The sequence below is a fragment of the Crotalus tigris genome, unplaced genomic scaffold (assembly GCF_016545835.1).
Source record: "Crotalus tigris isolate CLP2741 ecotype Arizona unplaced genomic scaffold, ASM1654583v1 scf7180000020351.1464749751:1500972, whole genome shotgun sequence".
Classification (NCBI taxonomy): domain Eukaryota; kingdom Metazoa; phylum Chordata; class Lepidosauria; order Squamata; family Viperidae; genus Crotalus; species Crotalus tigris.
Window position 1 is genome coordinate 310528 of NW_024097980.1, and position 22827 is coordinate 333354.

Consider the following 22827-nt stretch of genomic DNA (forward strand, 5'->3'; position numbering starts at 1 on the left):
AACAATACAGTAACAGCAGCACTTCCATATCGCGGGAGAAGAGAGAAACGGAGGGGAGAGGAGGGGAAGAGAGAAGAAGGGAAGGGAGAGGGGAAGGGAGGAGAGGAGAGAAGGAGAGAGGGAAGCAAAAGGGGAGGGGAGGGGAAAGGAAAGGAAAAGAAGGGAATGGGAGGGGAGGGGAGAGGAGGGAAGGGGAAGAAGGAGAAGGGAATGGAGAGGGGAAGGGAGGAGAGGAGAGAAGGAGAGAGAGAAGCAGGAGGGGAGGGGAGGGGAGGAGAGGGAAGCGGAAGGGAGGGGAAAGGAAAGGAAAAGAATGGGAGGGGAGAGGAGGGAAGGGGGAGAAGGAGAAGGGAATGGAGAGGGGAAGGGAGGAGAGGAGAGAAGGAGAGAGGGAAGCAGGAGGGGAGGGGAGGGGAGGAGAGGGAAGCGGAAGGGAGGGGAAAGGAAAGGAAAAGAAGGGAATGGGAGGGGAGAGGAGGGAAGGGGGAGAAGGAGAAGGGAATGGAGAGGGGAAGGGAGGAGAGGAGAGAAGGAGAGAGGGAAGCAGGAGGGGAGGGGAGGGGAGGAGAGGGAAGCGGAAGGGGAAGGGGAGGGGAAAGGAAAGGAAAAGAAGGGAACGGGTGAGGAGAGGAGGGAAGGGGGAGAAGGAGAAGGGAAGGGAGAGGGGAAGGGAGGAGAGGAGAGGGAAGGGAGGTGAGAAAAGAAGGAGAGGGAAAGGGGAGGAAGGGAGAGAAAAAGGAGAGGGGAGGAGAGGAGAAAGAGAGAAGGAAGCGAGAGGAGAAGGGAAGGGAGAGGGGAGGAGAGGGGAGGAGAGACCAAGAAGTGATACCAAAGCACATGAGAATTCAGGCCACGGACTTGGCCAATTGGAACAGGTTTGCAGACCCAGAAGGAAAGTCCAAAGCGAAGAAAGGAGAACGGCCAGTCACACTGGTGCCAAGACACACTGGTGCGTCATTTGCAGGACCACAAGGGAGACAGTCTCCATTCAATCAGTCCAGTACAATTTATTCCCATGTCGCCCTCCCCCCAGGCCAGGAGAAACCACACACACACCCCAGTCTGCAGAGCCCTCCCTTAAAATGGCTTTTACTGCTTCACCCCCTCCCTGGTCTTCAGATTCTGGAAAGTTTTCCTCAAGGTCACCGCTCTCCACCTTCTCCCCAGAGCCTTTCAATGCACACACCCCCCAAACACACACTACAGTTCCTTGGCTGTGTCCTCCCTTCCTCGGTGGCAACCTTAGGCTACGATTACACAAAGGAGGCATATCTTGCTGATTGTAGAGGACAACACGGAGCTTTGCACCCGACTCCTTATCTTGGTGAAGGGAGGACAAGCAAGGACAAACTCCCCCCCCCTCAAACTCAGTGGAACAGCCTCCTCTCCTACTTTAAGGAGGGTCCTGAAGGGGTCAGGGAAGAAAGAAAGAAAGAAAGAAAGAAAGAAAGAGAGAGAGAGAGAGAGAGAGAGGAGTCCAGATTGTCACTTTGAAGAATGGAAATCAAAGTGCAAAATGAGGCAGAGATGGGGAAGGCGAGGGAGGGAGGGAGGGAGGCAGGGAGGAAGGAAGGAAGGAAGGAAGGAAGGAAGGAAGGAAGGAAGGAAGGAAGGAAGGTGTCTAGATTGTCACTTTGAAGAAGGAAGGAAGGAAGGAAGGAAGGAAGGAAGGAAGGAAGGAAGGAAGGAAGGAAGGAAGGAAGGAAGGAAGGAGTCTAGATTGTCACTTTGAAGAAGGAAGGAAGGAAGGAAGGAAGGAAGGAAGGCAAAAAAGAAAAAAGAAAAAGAAAGAAAGAAAGAAAGAAAGAAAGAAAGAAAGAAAGAAAGAAAGAGGAAGGAGTCCAGATTGTCACTTTGAAGAATGGAAATCAAAGTGCAAAATGAGGCAGAGATGGGAAAGGTGAGGGAGGAAGGAAGGAAGGAAGGAAGGAAGGAAGGAAGGAAGGAAGGAAGGAAGGAAGGAAGGAGTCTAGATTGTCACTTTGAAGAAGGAAGGAAGGAAGGAAGGAAGGAAGGCAAAAAAGAAAAAAGAAAAAGAAAGAAAGAAAGAAAGAAAGAAAGAAAGAAAGAAAGAAAGAAAGAGGAAGGAGTCCAGATTGTCACTTTGAAGAATGGAAATCAAAGTGCAAAATGAGGCAGAGATGGGAAAGGTGAGGGAGGAAGGAAGGAAGGAAGGAAGGAAGGAAGGAAGGAAGGAAGGAAGGAAGGAAGGAAGGAAGGAAGGAAGGAGTCTAGATTGTCACTTTGAAGAAGGAAGGAAGGAAGGGAAAAAAGAAAAAAGAGAAAGAAAGAAAGAAAGAAAGAAAGAAAGAAAGAAAGAAAGAAAGAAAGAAAGAAAGAAAGAAAGAAAGAAAGAAAAAAGGAGCTCTGTTTGAAGATTCGGGAAGGGGCAGAGAGCCTGGTCCCTGCCTCAGATGCATCAAGGTGTCAAAGTCACCTTTCAAGGTCGCTTAAGAGAAGACAAACATCACAAGTCAAAACGGCCTAGCGGGCTTCAGCAGCTGACTTAAATTTCACAGGCTGATGGGCTCCCCTGACCAGCACCACATCCTCCATCTCAGTAGGGGGAAAATAACACTGTTTGGGGTCAGCTATTCTGAGAGCACTAATGGATCACGGGAGTTAGACAGAACATGTTGGGAGTGCTGTATCCACTTCTGGGCTCTGCATTTTGAAAAACACATGGAGGAGACAGAGCAAGTTCAGACTGGAGCTATCAGAAAGATAAGGGGTCTGGAAACCTATCCCTATGGAGAAGGATTGTAGGAGTAGGGTGGGGTAGGGTAGAATGGAATAGAATGGAACGGAACAGAATGGAATGGAATATGAATGGAACGGAATATGAACAGAAAGGAGTAGAGTAGAGTAGAGTAGAGCAGAGTAGAGCAGAGTAGAGTAAGTAGAGTGGAGTGGAGTGGAGTGGAATATAATGGAATGGAATATAATGGAATGGAATAGAATAGAATAGAATAGAATAGAATAGAATAGAATAGAATAGAATAGAATAGAATAGCATAGCATAGAATAGAATAGAATAGAATAGATCAGGGGTGTCAAACACAATTTCATTGAGGGCCGCATCAGCATTGCAGTTGCCCTCAAGGGGCTAGGTGGGTATGGCCAGGGTGGGTGCAGCCTACTGGGTGGGCGTGGATGGAATGGGTGTGGCCTGCCAGGTGGTCATGGCCAGCTCTATATCGTTCGCGTCAAGGGTGCCTGTGGGGGCCTGGGCAGGAGTGGGACAGATCTGAGGGTCTCTGGCAGAAGAGGGCGGGACCGGGGCAAGTGCCAAGGCATGGTCCATTTCTTCATTCCTCACAAAGGGTGACACCTCCCCAGCAGGCACCCAGGGGGTGGGGCCGACGCAGCAGGGGCTGGTTCCTCGCTGTTTCTAGATGGCCTTGTGGAGCTAAGACTGAATGCGTTTCAGCATAGATGGCCACCACAAAATTGTACATTGGCTCCCAGCCGGCCTGGGCCGGGGCCAAGGCAGCGGGGGCCATTCCCTCACTCTTTCCAAGATGGCTTCGCAGGCCACATGAAACCACTTCGTGGGCCGCATCCGGCCCCCGGGCCTTGTGTTTGACATGTCTGGAATAGACCTTGGAGATCTTCTAATCCAACTCTAAACCATTTCAGACAAATGGTCACTTCTTAAAAGTCTCCCATGTTGGAGCACCCACAACTTCTGGAGGCAGGTTGTTCCACTGATTAATTGTTCTAACTGTCAGGAAGTTTCTCCTTCGTTCTAGGTTGCTTCTCTCCTTGGTTAGTTTCCATCCATTGCTTCTTGTCCTGCCTTCAGGGGCTTTGGAAAATAGCTTGACCCCCTCCTCTTCTCTGTCACAATCCTCAAGTATTGGAAGATGCTATCATGTCACCCCTAGTTCTTCTTTTCTCTAGACTAGACATGCCCAATTCCTGAAACTGTTCTTCATGTGTTTTAGCCTCCACTTCCCCTGATCCTCTTTGTTGTTCTTCTCTGCACTCTTTCCAGAGTCTCAATATCTTTTTTATGTTGTGGTGACCAGAACTGGATGCAGGATTCCCTGTGTGGTCTTACCAAGGCTTTATAAATCGGTACTAGAACATATCTTTCCACAGAAAGCAGAGCCACAGTGCAAACTGTAGTAGTCTCATTACTAAAAGGCCGGCAGGAAAAACAAGCAGGAGAAATAACAACAGCTGGATCAAGTAATCGTAGCCTTTTAACTGCAGCAGGATTCTCCCTATTTCTGCACGCCCGACATTGCCTCAAAGATTAAGCACAATGAAGAGACATTACATGCTCAAATGGTTGATTTCATGGCCAAACTCCCTACAAGTGGGAAAGCCAACTGGACAGGAATTAACAGAGGGAGAGAATCAAGATCAGGTGAAGTGTTAATACCACTTTACAAGGCCTTGGTAAGGCCACACTTGGAATCCTGCATCCACTTTTGGTCACCACGATGTAAAAAAGATGTTGAGACTCTAGAAAGAGTGCAGAGAAGAGCAACAAAGATGATTAGGGGACTGGAGGCTAAAGCATATAAGGAACGGTTGCTGGAATTGGGTATGTCTAGTTTAACGAAGAGAAAGACGAGGTGGGACATGATAGCAACATTACAGTATCTCAGGGGCTGCCCCAAAGAAGAGGGGGTCAAGCTATTCTCCAAAGCCCCTGAAGGCAGGACAAGAAACAACGGATGGAAACCAATCAAAGACAGAAGCAACCTAGAACTAAGGAGACTTCTTGACAGTGAGAACAATTAATCAGTGGAACAACTTGCCTCCAGAAGCTGTGAATGCTCCAACACTGGAAGTTTTTAAGAAGAGACTGGACAGCCTATTTATCTGGAATGGTATAGGGTTCCTGCCTGAGCAGGGGGTTGGACTTGATGACATCCAAGGTCCCTTCCAACTTTTTATTATTATTATTATTAAAAGCCCTGCAAATGTCTACCTTATTACCAAGAAAAATAAAAAAAAGAGATGGCATTAATGTTGTAATGCTTTTGGGGGAAGAAACCCCCCCAAAAAACCCTGATCTCCCCATTAAAAGATATCAAAAGCACCTCAACAAAGAATGCCTTCCTGCTAATAATTCTGACAGGAGATAATGGACACTTCTCTCTTTCCAACAAAAACATGTCTAAAAAAAAATACAGAGGTTGTTTCTCTTTGCCTTTTCCTCAAAACCAGCCAGGCTTCACTGCTGCCACCCTTACTTTCCATCAAGCTTTTAATGGGAAACAAAACAAAGAAAGAAAGAAGTTAAATCCATGGGAGATTTCCAAGGAATACTTAACAATCCTTTTTTTAAGGGATGGAGTGGAGAGGGCAACAAAAGAGATGGTTTTAAAAAAAACTGGTTTTTTACTAGCCTTTTAATCAGTTCACCTCTGATTCTGAAAAAGGGGACGGCAGTAGCAACAGAGAGAAAAAAAAATAGTTTTTATCTATTCGCTGCCAAGTGTTCAATGCATAAATAATTCAATTATTGAATAAGCTGAACGCAACATCTTCAGAGGACAGCGAGCATCATTTATGCATCAGTCTATAGCTAAGACACAAAGTAGAGGGCATTGATGTGTCTGAATGAGTATTGAGTTCAGAGCAAATCTATACCTTTCAAGCATCTATAGCTTCAATTTTCATTATCAAACTTTCCAAAGTCGACAGAGAAGTGGTAAACTAAATAATAGGGGGCACTTGCATTAGACTAGCTCAGGGGTAGGCAACTTTGGCTCTTTTATGACTCATGGACTTCAACTCCCAGAATTCCTGAGCCACCATGGGGTAACTATGGCCCCTTCATGACTCGTGGATTTCAACTCCCAGAATTCCTGAGCCAGCATGGGGGAACTATGGCCCCTTCATGACTCGTGGATTTCAACTCCCAGAATTCCTGAGCCAGCATGGGGGAACTTTGGCCCCTTCATGACTGGTGGACTTCAACTCCCAGAATTCCTGAGCCAGCATGGGGGAAACTTTGGCCCCTTCATGACTCCTGGACTTCAACTCCCAGAATTCCTGAGCCAGCCTGGCTCAGCTTGGAAACCTCTCCTTTCCCCTCAGCACGGCTGGCTCAGGAATTCTGGGAGTTGAAGTCCACCAGTCATAAAAGAGCCAAGGTTGCCTACCCCTGGTCTAGGTGGTACTAGGATCAATAGTAGTGTAATTGTGAAAAGGATCTTGGAATCCCAGTGCACAATCGCTCAGATATGAGCCAGCCATGTGCTGCACGGCTGGGGACAGAATCAAGATCACGTAAAGCATTTGTATCGCTATATAATGCCTTAATAAGACCACTCTTGGAATATTGCGTCCAGTTTTGGTCACCACACTACAAAAAAAGATGTTGAGACTCTAGAAAGAGTGCAGAGAAGAGCAACAAAGATGATCAGGGGACTGGAGGCAAAAACATATAAGGAACAGTTGCTGGAATTGGGGATGTCTAGTCTAACGAAGAGAAGGACGAGGGGGGACAGGATAGCAGTGTTCCAGTATCTCAGGGGCTGCCCCAAAGAAGAGGGAGTCAAGCTGCTCTCCAAAGCCCCTGAAGGCAGGGCAAGAAGCAACGGATGGAAACTCATCAAGGAGAGAAGCAACCTAGAACCAAGGAGAAACTTCCTGACAGTGAGAACAATTGATCATTGGAATGTCTTCCCTCCAAAAGGAGTTGAAGTCCACAGGTCTTAAAGTTGCCATGGTTGGGGACCCCTGTTCTAACCCACACGATAAAAACTCTCCTTTCTGTCCAAAGCTCTGATAGAAACATTTCCACTAAACTTTTTTCCACTTCATTAAAATCACACACTCTGCTTGGTCTCCTGGGAAACCCTGACACGGGGAGGCCAAGTAATTTCTACTATTAGTAATACATGGAAGGATATTTTATATGTGTGTCATAAAGCTCCCTGCACTAGCCGATCAGTCAAACGTAAGCCAATTAACGTGATTTGCAGATTAGTCAAGTGGCCTACGAGTGGAAAACCTCAAAGAAATATTTCTTTTGTTTATAGTTTACAAACCTGGTGGGCAACCCACATGAATCCCTTCCCAGACTCTACAAAGTGATCTCCTGGTTGGATTCTCTTCTCCAAGAATCAGAGGGAGCCCCATCAATGCTTGCTGGATTGCTGCATTCTGATGGGGAGGGTAGATAAATTGTATACCTCACTTTTCAGAGGGGGGGGGAATAAAACCAGGATTGCAGACAGATTGAGCATTTCCCCACGCCAAAATGCTCTTTATCCTAACAAGCCATCTTTATCTCGCATCGCCCCGGATGCTTCTGATCCATCCATCGGGTGGATTTAATGATAGAACTCCATCAGGATGTCCCTGTAAAGGCAGTTGCTAAGATGTGTTGTGTGCTCCTGGCTACTTTCCTCAATTTTAAATTTCTCTTTCCATATTAAATGTTTGAAGACCTTTCCTTTACTTCCATCAGATGGAAAGAGAAATGCCTCCAAAAGGAGATAGCAAAAGGATTGCAAAAAAAAGGAGAAAATTTGGTGGAAGACACGGGGGCTGTTTTAGGAGCACAAAAATGTCCATTCCCGGCGTTTGTAAATTCCTCCTGTTTTCAGAGCCCTAAAAATGCAACACAAAAAAAAAAAATACAGGAAGATCTTGACCAAAATTTAAAACAAGGCAGTTGTTAAATGAGTTGTGCCCCATTTTACGCTGCAACTGTCACAGATACATGCGTGCCGGTTGCCAATTGCTCAAATTTTGATCATGTGACCGTGGGATGCTACAATAGTCTTAAGTCTGAGGGCAGGTTGTAAGTCGCTTTTTTCAGTGTCCTTATAAATTCAAACTGTCGCAAAATGAATAAGTTATAAGTCAAAGACTACCATGGTTGTTTTACCAATGTGAGAGAGAAGCCCACATATTGTCTTACTTGGGGCCTCCGATATTTTATTTATACTTGTTTAGTAACGTTTGCTTCCTTCTGAGACAAAGGTAATTTTAGTTGTATGATCTAGAGAGTTTGAAACGTTCAAAGTAACACAAGAGTTAGGAATTAGTGAGAGGGAATTATGCTCTGCTAATCTCAAAAATGCATGTTAGGAAGGGATAATGCTGGCGATAACAGCTAAATTACAACATTTCTCTTTATAAACCTAACCTTCCTCTGTAAGTATATACAATTTTTGCAGCCATAATAATACTGTAATAGGCAGTTTGCTGGAAATGCAGACACAGGTCCCTCCATTTACCATTCCTCTTTTCCCCCCGTGAGAATATAAATCCATTTGCTTCTCTTAAAAGTGTGGTTCTTGAAATCAATGCCCTGGGCTGACATGGATTACGAAAAGAAATACATAATGGAAGGTCAAGATCAAGCTATTCTCCAAAGCGCCTGAAGGCAGGACAAGAAGCAACAGGTGGAAACTCATCAAGGAGAGAAGCAACCTGGAACTAAGGAGAAACTTCCTGACAGTGAGAACAATTAACCAGTGGAACCACCTGCCACCAGAAGTTGTGGGTGCTCCATTACTGGAGGTTTTTAAGAAGAGATTGAACAGCCGTTTGTCTGAAATGGTTCAGAGTCTCCTACTTGAGCAGGAGGTTGGAGTAGATGACCTCCAAGGTCCCTTCCAACTCTGTTCTTCCATTATGAGACCTATAATGGAACAGGGAGGAGTAGAACAGGAAAATATCTGGCGCTCCTGGAAAAATGCAGTTCAGTGGCTGGCGGCTGTGAAAAAGCCAACACTTTTTTTGAACATTTCAATCTGGCCTGTTTTAAATGATTTTTCATTTGAGGTGGCGGCAAATTTAACGTTGGTTTTAATACTCCGCTTAAAATCTGTGATTGTTTATTTTAGCGGTTCATTTTTTTTTCTATTTTATTCAACTGAAACATCTTGGGGGATGTAAAACAAAACAGCTGCTAAATGAATTCCAAAACAATTCGGTGCCTTTTTAGCAGGCATAACAACGAGGGATTCCCCCCCCCCTTAATGGTACATTAGAGTCTGTTGGGAAATAAAGAGTGCTTCCTTCAAAAAACAAAAGGGAAAAACGAAAGGGCATTTACTAAAGCTCTGGTGGCTTTCTAAGGGCTTTTGAGAGTCGAAATATTTCTATAAATAAAATTAAAATAAGTGTACATAGGAAAAGGCTTGAAAGTAAAAGGTGCAGTAACAATATCTGAATATCACTCTATTATACGGCTACTTTGGAAAATGGTGTGAAAAAAGTCCCTTTTTTCAGTGCCGTTGTAACTTTTGAACGGTCACTAAATGAACTGTGGTAAGTCGGGGACTAACCTGCATTACGGTGTTTATTTATTTATTTTTAAGAGAAAGGTCTTCAATATCTGCAGTTTTGCAGTTTGGATGAAAGATTTAAAGTCCTGTCTTCGTATCATTAACCCTGGACAAGCATCCCCTAGGGATGCATGGGGTGGGGGGTGGGGAGAGGATAGCAATGCCATTTTGCTCCAATTTCTTTTCTTATATACCAAACGGTCCTTCTGAAGATCATCTTAAGGGGAATCCAGGTTTCACTATCCTGGTGGCAGGGATGGCTCAGGAATTCTGGGAGTTGAAGTCCACAAGTCATGAGGGGGGCCACGGTTCCCCCATGCTGACTCAGGAATTCTGGGAGTTGAAGTCCACGAGTCATGAAGGGGCCATAGTTCCCCCATGCTGGCTCAGGAATTCTGGGAGTTGAAATCCACGAGTCATGAAGGGGCCATAGTTCCCCCATGCTGGCTCAGGAATTCTGGGAGTTGAAGTCCACGAGTCATGAGGGGGGCATAGTTCCCCCATGCTGGCTCAGGAATTCTGGGAGTTGAAGTCGACGAGTCATGAAGGGGCCATGGTTTCCCACATGCTGGTTCAGGAATTCTGGGAGTTGAAGTCCACGAGTCATGAAGGGGCCATAGTTCCCCCATGCTGGTTCAGGAATTCTGGGAGTTGAAATCCACAAGTCATGAAGGGGCCATGGTTCCCCCATGCTGGCTCAGGAATTCTGGGAGTTGAAGTCCACAAGTCATGAAGGGGCCATGGTTTTCCCCATGCTGGCTTAGGAATTCTGGGAGTTGAAGTCCACCAGTCATGAAAGGGCCATAGTTCCCCCATGTTGGCTCAGGAATTCTGGGAGTTGACGTCCACCAGTCATAAAAGAGCCAAGGTGGCCTACCCCTGGGAGGAGGAACCTGGCCAGAGTCACAGTTAAGACTGAAAAAGGGGAAAATATCAAACTGAATCCCTTGTCCCTTCTGCTGGAAGCCAACGCACAAACCACCATGGGCCTGGCTTCCATTTGGCCCCGCAGAATGCAAAGGCAAAGTCTCTGCATTACGAACGCCTAAGAATCCAATTCTGTTTGTAGAAAGCGAGCTTTTTGGTCCCACGTCAAGAAAAGATGGAATTAAAAGAGGCCCATCGCACGATACAAGCTTTTTGCCACGGCAGAACTGCTGCGGTTATTAAGGCATCATGGAACAATTCCTGCTTTTAGGAGATTTTTTTTTTTCCATATCCGGTCCATTTCACTGCATTTTTCCTACTCCTCCGACTTTCTCCTGTTCCTGCTCCCGTTTCCAAGTCGCCCGCTTCCTACAAATTCTTACGGAGGCTCCAGAACTGTAGCTTGTGACAAAAACTTTGCCAGCTCAAGAGACTTCGCACTTGGCGTTTTTTTGGGCGCCAGACTCTTGCTCTAAAAAAATAATCATCATCAACTTCCACCAAGAACAATGCCTGCCCGTTTCATGTCAACCGCCGTTCTGAGGTTGGTTACGGGCTCCTGAGCACCGTCCTTACGGCTCCTTTTAAAATGGTATGTGTGTGTGTGTGTGTGTGTGTGTGTGTGTGTGTGTGTGTGTGTGTGGAGGGCATGAATGGAAACCTTGCATTCCATAATCGGGGCATTGTTCTCTCTCATTGGACCCAGAAGCGGGCTTCTCCCATAGAATGCCAGGGAAGGGCGTGGGTCCTGTTTTTAAAACAGTAAATTATGTTAATTCATTTCCTCTGGCCAAACAGCAGCCATAAACTTGGGAAAGGAGGGGAGAGAAATGTAAACAGGAGTCTGCAACGGAGGGACGGAGGGAGCAGGCAGGGACTGTGGTCAAGGAGGCTTTGGTTTCAGACTTCAGAACTGGACCCTACCTTGAGTTCTCTGGAAGAAGCATAAAGGGAACCATGTTTCCCGGTTTTGGACTTGATGGGCAGCTGGGAACCCGGAAAATGAAAGGGAGCATTTATTCAGAAGCCTTTATCTGTCAACTCATTCACCCACATGTTATTGGAAACAAATGTCAACTTCAACCCAGGTCTAAACAGGGAGCCATGTTTGAGGTTTCTGTCCTGAAAATCTTTACTCTGTAAATGATCTAGGCCAGATCCAATCCATAACTTTTCCAAAAAAGACTATGTGTTGTTGGAGGGAAGAACTTATCCAATTCTTCCGCTCTGGAGAACGGTGGATGGATGGATGGATGGATGGATGGGAGGAAGGAAGGAAGGAAGGAAGGAAAAGAGGGAGGGAGGGAGGGAGGGAGGGAGGGAGGGAGGGAGGAAGGAAGGAAGGAAGGAAGGAAGGAAGGAAGGAAGGAAGGAAGGAAGGAAGGAAGGAAGGAAGGAAGGAAAAGAGGAGGGAGGCTGTAGAAGGTTACAGAAAAATCTTCCTTGATTCTTCTTACAAAGCTGTCATGCTTTAAACCAGTGTTTCTCAACCTTGACCATTTTAAGGCATGTGGACTTCAACTCCCAGAATTCCACAGCCAGCAATGCTGGCTGTGGAATTCTGGGAGTTGAAGTCCACATGCCTTAAAATGATCAAGGTTGAGAAACACTGCTTTAAACTAAAGTAGAAATGTCAAGATATTTTGGGCATGGTATGTAACTTCACTTTGTTTTCTTACCCCTAAATAAAGTTAATTATCAATTAAGGATACAAAACTGTAGAGGCAAGATGCTATTTTTTTCATTCTCTGTAGACCTCTGCATACAGTGTTGATCTTCTCATATATAGCTAGCTAAACCCCCCCTCCCCAAAAAAACCCTCCCCACCGTGCTTCTCATACAATCAACAGTGCTTCAAAGCCACAGTCATTACTTGGGTAGCCACAAACAAACCGTCAAGTATTTGAATGGGAAAAGGGGGGGGGGGCTGATCAGTTTATCAATGTCCTGAATTTCAAAATTATTATTTACGAGAGGAAGGGAACACAGCGAGCTTGAAGTGAAATACGGTCTCCTCTGCTCAGTTACGGGGCTAAAATTTCCACAATCAGAACCTGTTCAACCAGATCCCTGGTTCAAATGTAATATATTCATACGTTGATGCGATTACAGCATGTAGGTGAGCCAAAAACTAGCAAAGGTTATCGCAACGTCAGAAAAATGCCAACCCAGAAAAGAAAAGAAAAAAACTGGAAGAATACAATTTGCAACAATTCCTTTAGTGACGGTGTAAAATTACACCAGCACTGGGTGAAAAAATGGACGGATGGACCGTTTTTGTCACTCTTACGACTTTTACGCCCTCCCCGTGGGTCACGTGATCAAAATTCAGAGGCTGGGCAACTGGCATGTACTTATGACAGTTGCAGAGTCTCTGTGTACTTTCCAACGAGCAAAGTCGAGGGGGGGCGAAACGGATTCCCTTAACAGCCGTGCCACTAACGTAACAACCACTAAGTGATTCGCTTAACAACAGGGTCAAAGAGAGGCTGTAAAATGGGGCAAAACTCACTTAGGAATCGTCTTACTTGGCAAGAGAAACGTCGGGCTCCGTTGTGCTTGTAAATCGAGGTCTACCTGTATCGGTTAATGTGACTTAAATGTTGCAAATATTTAAGGTCGGTCCCAAAGGAGGCAACTGGACTTTCTCGTTTTGCTTTGAGGTTGTTTCTCTTCTCATCCCAGAAGCTTCTTCAGCTCTGACTGGATGGTGGAGAATGGAAGGATTTATACTCCTTGCAAGACAGCTGGTCATTTGCCTTCTTTTTAGAGAGTCGTTGAGTCCACCTGGAGGTTTATCTGTGTCCTTAGGCAAATGGGTGGGGTGCCTTCTTGGGACTGCTGAAAGGACTGTACACAGGAGATGGGTGGTGTGGTATCTCTACCCCTCTGTGGAGGGAGGGGTGTTCAGTTTTGTCCTAAGTGGCCCCTTGGACCCCTCTTGCACACTCAGGTGATTCTGAGGACACAGATAAACCTCCAAGTGGCCTCAACGACTCTCTAAAAGAAAGCAAATGACCGGCTGTCTGCAAGGAGTATAAACCCTTCCATCCTCCACCATCCAGTCAGAGCTGAAGAAGCTTCTGGGATGAGAAGGGAAACGTCTTCAAAGAATAATAAGAAAGTCCCATGAGGACATAGATAAACCCCCAAGTGGCCTCAACAACCCTCTAAAAGAAGGCAAATGACCAGCTGTCTGCAAGGAGTATAAATCCTTCCACTCCCCACCATCCAGTCAGAGCTGAAGACGCATCTGGGATGAGAAGGGAAATATCTTCAAAGCATAATAAGAAAGTTCCATGAGGACACAGATAATCCTCCAGGTGGCCTCAACGACTCTCTAAAAGAAGGCAAATGACCAGCCATCTGCAAGGAGTATAAATCCTTCCATCCTCCACCATCCAGTCAGAGTTGAAGAAGCTTCTGGGATGAGAAGCGAAATGTCTTCAAAGAAAAACAAAGGCAGTTCAGTGGCCTCTTGGGGAAAAAACAGCACCTTTGGGACAACCAGGACCTGGATGATGGAGAATCTCCATATAGACACTTAACGACAGTCCACTTTGAAAGGCAATCCTAGTTTTGTTAAGCGTCTTCTTTTTGGGGGGGTTGGCATTTTTCTGACTAGCAATAACTTAGCCACAGAAATGTTGGGCTCAGCTGTGATCGTACTGGCTGACTGCGCTTGTAATAATAATAATAATAATAATAATAATAATAATAATAATAATAATAGTAAAGTTGGAAGGGACCCTGAAGGTCATCTAGTCCAACCCCCTGCTCAGGCAGGAAACCCTATGCCATTTCTTAAAAACTTCTAATTGTTTGAAACAATTCCCTTCCAAGGGTGCGAGTTTAGAATCGCAGCCTCATCCCGTGTCTGTGCCTCCTGAAGGTAAAAGAAGCCTACATCCTGGACGTTACACAGAGACGGTTAGCCAGCATGCATCACACCCGGATGAGCCAGACAAGGAACTGACTCAACTTTCCTGACTCAATTTCCACCCATCGGAGGGGAGGGGGGGGGGACAAAACTTTTTCTGTGCCTCAACTTTGCAGGAAGCCCAACTCTCATTCATCCCTGACAAAATCAATCCCTGGATGGGTGCCGTGTTTCCGATTGAGTCAATTAATTCGATCGACTGCAAGCACAGACAGGTTACTGTGAGTCTTCATTATTATTTTTAATTGATGTCTATTTTCTTGCTCCGGAGCCACAAGGAACAAAAAATTGAAAAGGAGACATTGTTTAGATGACCTGCGTTTCAACGTCTTACATATTTCTGAAGGTCACACAAATCCACAGTGCAGAACCTGGCTTGTGCAGCCAATTATAACAGTTTCACCTAACAACCGGGTTACTAATTTAATGCAATCATTCACTTAACAACTGTGGCAACAAAATGGGCAAAACCCACCTAGCCAATGTCTTGCTTAGCAACATAAATGTTGGGCCCAACTGTGGTCGTAAGCCGAGGACCATTGTTGTCAAATGCAGATTTGTTTAGGAGAGGATTATAAAAACACATGTTCTGTACATCAACCCCCCTTTCTCGGCTCAACGCTACCAAGCCTTGTAAATTTTCAAGAGTTTAATTCTCGTATATTATCTTTAAATACTTTTGACAGCTACCCAACATTTTTGTTCTTCTCTATATTCAGTTGCACTGGGAAGGAGAAAACCGGGGTTGTAATGGGATATTTTCAAAGGGACGATCACAAGTCAAGGTTATTTTATTTTATTTTTGAAAGAAATCCAGAATGAGTCTTGCATGAATCATTAAGGGATGGAATACAAGTACAAATTTGCTAAGTGTTCCAAAACTAACCTTTCACACTAATTGCCCCAAAGAGCCCTCCGAAAGGATAACAGTGGTAAGGCCCTGCCACATTTCAGTAAAAAAAAAAAATAAGGTTTCCCAAATCGTATCTAGAACTATTAGCGATCTGACCTCTTATATTCAAATACGGAAATTTCTAAAGCTGAGCACGTAAAAAGAATGGAAGCCTGATTGCTTTGTGGCGTGTTTTCCAATAGTCCCTTCCAGAGCCTCATAACCAAATACCTAAGCTTGTGTAAATCTTTCATAAAATAAAATTTACCAGGCCCAGGAAATATATATATATATATATATTCCTTCCAACCAAGAATGGACCTTTTCTTCAACAGCTCTGGAAGGGAGGGAGAGGGGGAGAAAGAGAGAGAGAGAGAGAGAGAGAGAGAGAGAGAAGACTAAAAAAGGGCAGAAACGAAGACAAATACAGGCTTATTCCAAAGAGGTCTCTGTTCCCAATTTACATTTTTCTTCCTTTCCCCGACGCTCAAAATTAAGTTTAAGCACTTAATGTAAGAAGTAGCCTGGAGTTATTGGCTGGATTTCTTCCTGAAAATTGGATGGGTTTTGATGAAATGGAACCGTTAAGATTAGTCAAAGCGCTCCTTGCCATGTTTACAAAACTACAATGGGGAGACTGTGCAATCAGGGCAACACACCAAATGGAAGGCAGTCGATGTTTATCTAACTTATGAACCCCGGAGGTTCTCCTGAACAGGGGTGTCTCATTTGGACAGTGCTGTTTGTGCAAACACCGGCAAAACTTCAGACCTTACACAATAACATAGATTCATGGTCCTCGCTTCGGAATATAGAGCAAGGATTCATCGCATTTTACACCCGTGCGCCAAATAAAATCGCAGATTTGGGGACCGCACAGATGTTTTCTCCATTCAGACCATCGCTGTGTGTTGCCTTTCAGTAAGTCTGTTCACACACGGTTTGTCATGCGGGTGTTGTTGTCTTTGGGGTTGTTTTTGTAAGGGTAGATGGAGCAAATTGAGAGAGAATATGACAAGCTAATGTCTGGAAATGCAGAGTTCGTAGCTTCAATTTTATGCTGAGCGTGTTGTAAAAGACAAAGGAAAGACTTATCTAAAAAAAATTGTCTAAAAGATTTGTCTACAGCTAATACATGTTGGACCATGAGAAAGGCTGAACGCCAAAGAATGGAGGCCTTTGAACTCTGGTGCTGGAGAAGACTCCTGTGAGTCCCCTGGACTGCAAGGCGATCCAACCGGTCAGTCCTGGAGGAGATCAACCCCGACTGCTCCTTAGAAGGCCAGATCCTGAAGTGGAAACTCAAGTACTTTGGCCACCTAATGAGAAGAAAGGACTCCCTGGAAAAGAGCCTGATGCTGGGAAAGATGGAGGGCAAGAGAAGAAGGGGACGACAGAGAAGGAGGCGGCTGGATGGAGTCCCTGAAGCAGGAGGCGTGAGCTTAAAAGGACTCCAGAAGATGGTAGAGAACAGGAAGGCCTGGAAGAACGTGGTCCGTGGGGTCGCGATGGGTCAGACACGACTTCGCAACTAACAACAACAAAATAGAATCCTGGGTGGTATAAACAGAGGCATAGAATCAAAATCATCTGAAGTGTTAGGACTGCTTTTCAAAGCCTTAGCAAGGTCACACCTGGAATACTGCATCCAGTTTTATCACCACACTAAAAAAAAAAGATGTTGAGACTTTGGAAAAAGTGCAGAGAAGAGCAACTAAGATGATTAAAGGCCTGGAGACTAAAATGTATGCAGAACGGTTGCAGGATTCGGGTTTGACTGGTCTAGAGAAAAGAAGGACTAGAGGTGACATGATAGCAGTGCTCCAGTATTTGAGGGGCTGCCCCAAAGAAGAGGCAGTCAAGCTATTCTCCCAAGTTACCCGAAGGCAGGACAAGAAGCAACGGATGGAAACTAATCAAGGAGAGAAGCAACCTAGAACTAAGGAGAAACTTCTCAACAGTGAGGACAATTAACCAGTGGAACGGCTTGCCACCAGAAGTTGTGGGTAATCCATTACTGGAGGTTTTTAAGAAGAGATTGGACAGCCACCTGTCTGAAATGGTATAGGGTCTCCTGCTTGAGCAGGGGGTTGGATTAGAAGACCTCCAAGGTCCCTTCCAGCTCTGTTCTGATGGATTGGTTGCTATGCATTGTATAAAACAGCTGCAAGGTTGATAAGACTTCACTGCAGGAAAAAACCTAAGTAATGTTGACATCTGTTGAATACTGAAAGATGCTCTTATCTGTGACAGTTAAATAAAGCCTGAGGTCTAAGAATCCTTTCATAAAAGCCCATATGAAAAAAGTTGAGCTGGCCAGTTTAAATGATTGGACCCATCACCACTCAACCCATTTCTCTGATAAAAATAGTCTAGAAAAACCTGACTTTAAACATTTTTAAGTAATAGGTTTTTACTGTATTACTATTTAAGAAAACTGGGGGGGGGTACTGTTTGAATTGCTTCATTGATTTAGAATTGTAAGCCTTACAGAGTCACTTGGTCGAGTTGGGCAGCTATAAAAATTGCATAAACAAATACGTGAAATATAAATATTTCTAAAGTTTGCTAATGAATAGTCAGTAATAATAATAATAATTATTATTATTATTATTTTTTAAAAAACTGCTCTGGGACTTCAGAATTCAAACAGACAAGCACCTGCAACATAACACCCCAGACTTAACAATTGTCGTTAAGAAAGACAAAAAAATCTGGATGGTGGACGTGGCAGTGCCTGGAGACAGCAGAATAGAAGAGAAAGAACTGGAGAAGATCACAAAATACAAAGACCTACAAATAGAAATAGAAAGACTGTGGCAAAAGCAAGCAAGGGTAGTACCAATAGTCATAGGCGCCTTGGGTGCAATCCCAAAACAACTGGAGCACCATTTAAACACCATTGGCATTGACAAATTCGCCAACAGTCAATTGTAAAAGGCGGCCTTACTAGGAACTGCTTCCATCCTGCGACGATACCTGTAATACCATCAAACATCCACATCTGCCTATCCCAGGTCCTTGGTAGATAAGTAGACAAAAATGCCAAATCCAGTCTGAACATCTGGCTGACTGTGCAATGAATAATAATAATAATAATAATAATAATAATAATAATAATAACCCCCAGTGAGGCACTACCTGGCTGACTGTGCGATGATCCATAATAATAATAATAATAATCCCCAAACAACTGGAGCACTTGAACACCATATCGGCATTGACAAATTCGCTATTAGTCAATTGCAAAAGGCGGCCTTACTAGGAACTGCTTCCATCCTGCGACGATATAATACCATCAAACATCCACATCTGCCTATCCCAGGTCCTGGGCAAGGACTCGATAGGTAGACAAAAATGCCAAATCCAGTCTGAACATCTGGCTGACTGTGCGATGATCAATAATAATAATAATAATAATAATAATAATAATAATAATAATAATAATAATAATAATAATAATAGAATTATAGTCAGTCAATCCAAGCATACTCAAAATGAAGCATTCCTTGATTTGGACAGGCCCGATTAGGGGAAGGCTACTTCCTTAGCTGAAAGAACAGATGAGAGACAGATCACCATGAGAAAAAAAAAAGGTCTATCTGGTCACAAGGAGTTGCAAATGACTTTATGGCCCATAATGAATCAATCAGCCACTTGGGGCCTGGCTACATTGTCAAGTTCCCCATCCCATTAAGACATTTTCAAAGCCATCAATTGGAAACTGCTCTGAAACCCCATTTCAGTACTTTTCATTCAGAGATGACAGAGGACAGATAATAATCCCCCTCTTTGTGAATCCTTTGGGGTATTTGAAAAGCGTTTTCAGGTCCCCTTAAACTCAATTTTTCTCAAGATTCAGTTTTCAAGGTCCCTCACTCACTTTGGGGACACTGACCAGTTCTCCCAAAAATATTCTTTTGGGCACCTGTTTCACATAGAATACCTGGATGAAAAATAATGTTTTCATCTGCAGCCGAGGGCCATGGTCACTCATTATTATGTATTATTATGTCATTATGTAATGGTTAAGGCATCGGGCTGGGAAACTGGAGACAGTTCTAGTCCTGCCATGGGCATAAAGCCAGTTGGGTGACCTTAAGCCAGTCATTTGCTCTCAGCCCTAGGAAGCAGGTAATGGCAAATAACTTCCCAATATCTTCCCAAGAAAACTGCAGGGAATAATCTGGGCGATCGCCAGAAGTCAACACTAACTATAGGGCACAAAAATAAAAAAATAAAACTGTAAGGCACAAGAATTAAAAAAAAAGACTGGATCTAAACAAGATATCTTTTAAGAAGAGATTCAACAACCATTTGTCTGAAATGGTATATAGGATTTACTGCTTGAGCAGGAAGTTGGACTAGAAAACCTCCAACTCTTTATCATTCTGCCGCTATGCCATTATCAGAAGAAAGATTCAAATTGTGAGCTTACAACCATTTTCCTACTCATCCTCCTCTGGTAGAGTTCATGCATGATCGATTGGTCATGAGAAACAGCCCAACTTGTTCCCAAAGCATTCCACATTTCTCACCCGTTTGGCTAGATCAGCGGTTCTCAACCTGTGGGTCAGGACCCCATTTGGGGTCGAACGACCATTTCACGGGGGTCGCCAAACAACGCAGTCCGCCATTTTTCCCCCCTTTTCCTTAGCTGTGCTACTCCCTTTTACTCTATTGGCTTTTGAAAGCCAATAGAACAGACTCTCTTGAATAGAGTCTAATTCTATTGGCTTTCAAAAGCCAATAGGAATTGTCCAGGCTGTCTCTGTGCTGCTGAGCCTGCCAAAAGCCCCAGTCTGCAAACGGTGCTGCACCAGTTGAGTGGTCCTCGACTTACGACCGGTTGGGGGTCGCGGCATTAAAAAGGTTGAGAACCACTGGGCTAGATGAAGCTGCAGGAAACTTGGTTACAACATTATCATAATAATAATAATGTGGCTATCAAGACTCCATTGTTGCCCTCTGGGAAAGCTGAATAATAAACAAGAGAATGCAGCTTTTGGTTTTAATTCAAATATAGATTCTTCTCTCTGGTGCTTCTCAACTTTGACAAGTTTAAGATGAGTGGACTTCAATTCTCAGAATTCCACATGCTAGCTGGGGGATTCTGGGAGTTGAAGTCCACCCATCTTAAACTTGCCGAGGTTGAGAAACACCAAGGAGAAGAATCTACATTTGAATATTTGAACACTCATTTTAAACGCGGGGGGGGGGGAGAGAGAGAGAGAAAAAGAGAGAGAGAGATACAGAGACAGAGAGAGAGAAAGAGAAAAAGAGACAGAGAGAAAGAGAGAGAGACAGAGAGAGAAAGGGAGAGACAGAGAAAGAGACAGAAAGAGAGAGAGAGAGAGAAAGAGAGAGAGGGAGAGAGAGAGAAAAAAGAGAAAGAGAGAGAGGGAGAGGGAGAGAGAGAGAAAAAAGAGAAAGAGAGAGAGGGAGGGAGAGAGAGAGAAAAAAGAGAAAGAGAGAGAGAGAGAGGGAGAGAGAGAGAAAAAAGAGAAAGAGAGAGAGGGAGGGAGAGAGAGAGAAAAAAGAGAAGGAGAGAGAGAGAGATGAAGAAGCAGAAGTTCCCAGTCCTAATATAAACATGTAACACCCGCGCAGTTTCCAGCACAAAAGCACCTTGCCAAGATTCTGCTAATTCGTAGGAAGGCAAGGAGTTAAAAACAACAAAAGTTTAAACTCCTGAAAGCATCAAAGCATTTGCACATTCTCCCTAGCAATGGGAAGTCAACCCGCTCTCCATGGCTTGATGCTTATCTGCAGAAAGAACTCTTATCTAGCCAAGCTGGGTCTAGCGTCAAGTCCCAACTCATGTAGGGTCAAGAGAGTTGGAAATTACTGTTGAGTCTTGGTATGGAGAGCTGACAGTTTACTGAGAGAGAGAGAGAGAGAGAGAGAGAGAGAGAGAGAGAGAGAGAGAGAGAGCGTTGTCAACTGGAGTTTCAAACCCAGGGTTGATCAGTCCATCAACGCTCCAATATTTATCCACCCCACAAGTGGGGTGGATCCATCTCTCTACCATGAGAACACCCGTCTTTCCTACAGAACCTCAGAAGCCTGCAGAAGAGAACTTCTTGGTAGAAGATGCTCTCTGTGCAGGTAGTCCTCGGTTAATTGACGATAATTCAGCCCAGACGTTAGTAACAGGATTGCGAAGTGAATCCCCAAGACACTGCAAACATCACAGATATGAGAGTCAGTTGCCAAGCCTCTGAATGTTGATCATGTGACCACGGGGAGATTGCAACCGTCGTAAGTCCATGCCAGTTGCCAAGCGTCTGAATTCTGATCACGTGACCAGGGAGATGCTGCAACCGTCGTGCGCTAATCGGCCATACGTCCCTTTGTTCAGCACCGTTGTAACTCGAAAGAGTTGCTAAATGAAATTTTGCAAGTCGAGGAATTGTCTGTGCTTTGAAATAACTTTAATCGGGGCAGGGGAGTAAACAGGGCCTGTTTCTTTGTTAATAATAATAATAAAAAAGGCAGGCTTCCTTCTTTTAGAGAGGCGGTGCTGACTCTGAAAAGGCTGTTCTAGGTCTTCCAATAAGAAAAGGAGAGCAACCAGTTCCAGGCCTGTTAACGGTTCTTGGTCGGTTTATTCCGGATAAGGGAGCTGACATTGGACCGCCCGCCTGCAGCCCGCAGCCCACCACCCCTTCTTTCCTCTGCCTCCTTCCTGGTTTGGGGGGAATCCGAGCGTGGGTTGGATGGAGCGACTGGGCTAAATCCTGCCGCTCGCTGGCTGTTGAGAACTGTCCTTCGTCTGTCACTCCCGGGGAAGTTAATGGATTCGGGTTTGTTTAGTTAGCGCAGTTGGGAATTAGGCAGAGCCCCGGCTGAAAGGATTTAGAGGAGGGGAGAGGCTGCCCTGATCCACCCTGGAATGCAATTGTTTCCCTTCTCCTCCAGACTGAGAACGGGAAGCCAATTGCGGGTTTTCACACCTCAGATTGAACAGACAGGGGAAGCCCCCAGACAGAGCACACCTGCGTGGGCAGGCCAGAAACACAAAAAGAGGGCAGGGTCCTGAGTGATTGAGGGGCTTCAGTTGCAGAGGGAGAGGGGGAAAGAAAAAGGGAGGGAGGAAGGGGAAAGAAAAGGGAAGGAAGGAAGGAAGGAAGGAAGGAAGGAAGGAAGGAAGGAAGGAAGGAAGGAAGGAAAGAAAAGAAAGGGGAAAGGAGGAGGGAGGGAGGAAAAGAGAAAAGGAGAGAGAGAAGGAAGAAGGAAGGAATGAAGGAGGGAGGGAGAGAAGGAAAGAAAGAGAAAAGGAGGGGAAAGAAGGAAAAGAGAAAAAGGAAGGAAGAAAAAAGGGAGGGAGGGAGGAAAAGAGAAAAGGGAAGGAGGGAGGGAGGAGAAAGAGAAAAGGAGAGAGAGAAGGAAGAAGGAAGGAAGGAGGGAGAGAGAGAGAGGAAAGAAAGAGAAAAGGAGGGGAAAGAAGGAAAAGAGAAAAAGGAAGGAAGAAAAAAGGGAGGGAGGGAGGATAAGAGAAAAGGGAAGGAGGGAGGGAGGAGAAAGAGAAAGGGAGAGAGAGAAGGAAGAAGGAAGGAAGGAGGGAGAGAAAGAGAGAAGGAAAGAAAGAGAAAAGGAGGGGAAAGGAAAAGAGAAAAGAGAGGGAGGGAGGGAGAAGAAAGAGAAAAGGAGAGAGAGAAGGAAGAAGGAGGGAGGGAGGGAGAGAGAGAAGGAAAGAAAGAGAAAAGGAGGGGAAAGAAGGAAAAGAGAAAAGGGGGAAAGAAGAACTGAGGGAGGGAGGAAAAGAGAAAAAAGGAGGAAATTACATGCATGCCTCA

At 44.9% G+C, this 22827-nt stretch overlaps 1 protein-coding gene across 2 annotated transcripts in view; it reads right to left on the reverse strand.

Moving 5' to 3' along the window:
- FGFRL1 (fibroblast growth factor receptor like 1) overlaps nt 1–22827 on the reverse strand; it is a 142022-nt gene that overhangs the window by 115264 nt on the left and 3931 nt on the right. The window lies entirely within an intron of this gene.